This window comes from Arachis ipaensis, chromosome B05, assembly GCF_000816755.2.
Source record: "Arachis ipaensis cultivar K30076 chromosome B05, Araip1.1, whole genome shotgun sequence".
NCBI lineage: Eukaryota > Viridiplantae > Streptophyta > Magnoliopsida > Fabales > Fabaceae > Arachis > Arachis ipaensis.
In genome coordinates this window covers 2519990-2523637 of record NC_029789.2, presented here as the reverse complement: position 1 = coordinate 2523637, position 3648 = coordinate 2519990, and positions in this window count along the sequence as shown.

Genomic DNA, 3648 nt, shown 5'->3' with positions numbered 1-3648 from the left:
GTTGGAAATTTAATTAAAATATTTTAGTTTAGTGTTTTATTCACATTATTTCAATGAAAATATTTTACTCCCAATCCCTCTTATTATGAAGTTAAAATAAAATTCATTACAAAAATATAGGAATATATATAACTCTTGGAAATGATTTGTACCTAGAGAAGAAGAGATACTTGTTATAAAACTTGTAACAAACATGAAAATGAATCACTTTAAAATAATTAATTATTCTAAAGAATAAGTTGATAAACTGGGAAACAAATACTAATATTTCTTGCAATTTAATTATTTAATTAAGATGTGTAATTAGCTAAATAGACATCATAAATTAATTTGGGTTGGTCTAGTTGTTAGTTCACTCGTTTACTTAAACAATTGTTAAAAATTTTTGAATTTTGTTTTATATATCGTACAGTAACCTATTAGCCTGCGATATACCTTAAATGAAGTTCAGATTCACGATAAATTAATTCTCCTGTGTGGTATTTGTATATATTTCTGTTAGAGGAATATATATATAGCAGTTATAAAAGTTTTGCTTAATTGATTATTTTCGGTTGTACGGTCCCTCTTCTATTCTAATCAAAGTTTATTTTTCATAATCAAATAGTAATGAGGAATTATACAGAAACACTTCTTTTCTTTTTCTCGGTATATATAGTTCTGGTTTTCTCAGTGAGAGTGATGCCCATAATGGTGAAACTGAAAATATAGTAGTAATGTTAGAAATTATTATTTGAGTTGCATTTTGCATCATATACTTTTATTTTCTTAGTAGATTATAGCTAAACAAGAAAAATCCATTGCTCAATTTTGTGGTGTGTAACATATTTATGACATGGCATCAAATTCATTTTTTGATCGCATGCACGCACGCATATACGTAAATTATAGGTAAATTAATTAATTAATATATAATGGAAAGTGATGTTCAAAACTCGACCGACCAAACATTATGATAGTACTATTATATGAATTATATTTAGTGAATGATGGACGTTATTAAGAGTATATATTGTAGTATGTAGTATATATATCTTATATATATGTGTCGTATACACTAAATTCAGTTAGTTGTGAGTTCGTTAGTAAGTGTTACTTTCAACAGAATAATGATAGTTAGCTCTCGGTAGCTTTTCTTTCTTTTCATAATAATGTCTACTCTTGCGTGTAAACAAGTCTTTAAATTACTTGGATAATATAATCAATATATATATTATTAGAATAATGTTGGAAAACTAATATTATAGTGGTTAATTTCAGCTAACATTATAGTAAATTATCAATTAATTCAATATGAAATCTACTAAAAATGAGTTTTTGTTTTAGATTGAATTTTAAAACTTTTTTATTTGAATTTTAAATATTTTTATTTTTAAGAATTTCGGATGTTCTTATATTTTTTTAAGACTAATGTTTTTTTTTCTCATATTATTATTAGTAGATTTAGATGGATAATTTAAAAGTGTAATGTATTTTTATATGATTGATAATTATTCATATTATTTAATAAAGTCATTACTTACCTAGCATAACCCAAAACTATATGATGGTTATCAGTGGCTAAGAGAAGGGGGGTAGCCCCTTTTTTGCTTGGTAATACTTGCTGACCTTCGAAACTAATTTTGGAATTTTTTTGTCTTTTTATCTCGTAACTAGTCACGAGACTTTTTCTTTTGTCTCGTCTCCAGTCACGAGACTTTTTTTTTGTCTCGTCACTTGCTACGAGATATTTTCAGTTTTTTGCTCTTGTGCAGTAGAAACAGAAATGGAGTAGAGAAGAGAGAATATTACACCCAGATATATCCTGGTTCAGCTGCTAAGTGCAGTGCAGCTTACATCCAGTCTCCATCACAAACATGATGAAATTTCACTATAATCTTCCTGATTACAATCTGTAAAGTGCTAACCCAACTTATAAGGGGATTCCCACAGAATCATGAAACACAACATAGATGAACAAAGGAACTCTAAGGACATCTATGGCTTTTTCTTTTAATTTTGCACTCTCTGCCTTTTTTCGCTCTATGGCTTTTTCATACAAACCTCACCGTTTGCCTTTTTTCATGAGACTCAAGACATGACAAAATTAAACAGAAAAATTACAAAACAGAATACATTGAAGGAGAAGAGAAATCTGTTAGCTCAGGTAGCTCTGAGAACTCTATGCCTTGCACTCTCACACTTTCTCCTTGCTCCAAATAGTGGCTGTTCTCTCTTTTTATAGAAGAGGGAAGCCTCCACTTTTGAAGCCAAAAACCAAGCCAACTTCTTCTTCTCTAAGAACAAAACCGGTTCGGCCAGAGAGAGAGAAGAGATAATCCATGCAATAACCAACATGCAATTACTTCTAGTCCTTTCTTGGTCATCACTCTTCATCAATCCGAGCTCTCCATCCTTGGCTTGCTCTCTAAGATGGATTTCTGGCCCTTGATGCTTCATGATGATGATGACTTCTTCTACTCCACTTTTGCTTCCTTCCTCACACAGTCACCGTAGCTACCTTCTGTGATGAGTGAACTCAAAAGTGGTGACAAGCCATCTCCTCCAAGATCTTCTTTCCTGCTAGCCGAATCTCCTTAACCATTTTTGATATGGAGAGGCTGAGATCTCATCACCATATCTTTTCTTTCATGGTTTAAAGATCTTAGCCACTGCATTTTTTATGTTTTCTTGCCATCATTGAGATGGTCTTGTAGCTTGCCTTCCCTTCTTTTTGATAGCTCAAAGTCTCCATGGTTTACTGTGTAAAGACCGAAGAGAAGGAAAAGAGGTGAGAGAGAAAGAGATATGAAGAAAAGCAATCAAGTGAGTTTGAGTAAATTAATTAAAGTGAGTTGCTTTTACTTCCCTTAGGTGGAGTAGCGTGTAGCATTGCTAATCACCATCAAATCAATTTGTCAATTTCTCTCTCATAGTTCCCATGCAATAAATGATAATTGAATGAATTTGAAATCCATTACATGGTTAGTGTTGAGATCCGTTGGAAGACATAGGCAAATATCAACATTTGCTTTCCTGATGAAATATTTTCGGATCAAGCATTGGGTAACAATTTTGGGCTTGTATCAATAATGAGTAAAGCTAGCCCAATAAAATAAAACATAGTTTCAGCCACTATAATCACAATAATCTAACATCAAGGCTGAATGAGAATTATTCCAATGGGCTTGCTTTAATATTTTTGTTCTGTTCGGCCCATAAAGGAATCTGCACAACAAAAATTATTATAATTAATATTCTTTAATAAAAAATAAATTAATAATTTTGTTGTTAATAATGTTTGATCATCATCAATTTAAATTAGAGTTTTCCAAACTCATCAATCTCCCTCTTGATGACAAACATTATTCAAATTGAAATGGAAGAAAATTTAAGAATTAGAGTATAGAGTACTCCCTTTGAAGATTTATTTTTCTCCCCCTTTCAAATCGTCACAAGGCTCCCCCTTAATATATACCATTCTAATCAAGGGAAGCACTAACCTATAACAGTTTTAATCAAGTTTCAAGTAACAATGTTATTTAGCATATTCATTACATGATGCTAAATGCTTGATTTATGAGCAGATTTGAATTGATAATCAAAACTTATTTATTATCATAAATTGATTTTCTGCTCAAACTTTACACACATCAATTGAGTACAAAG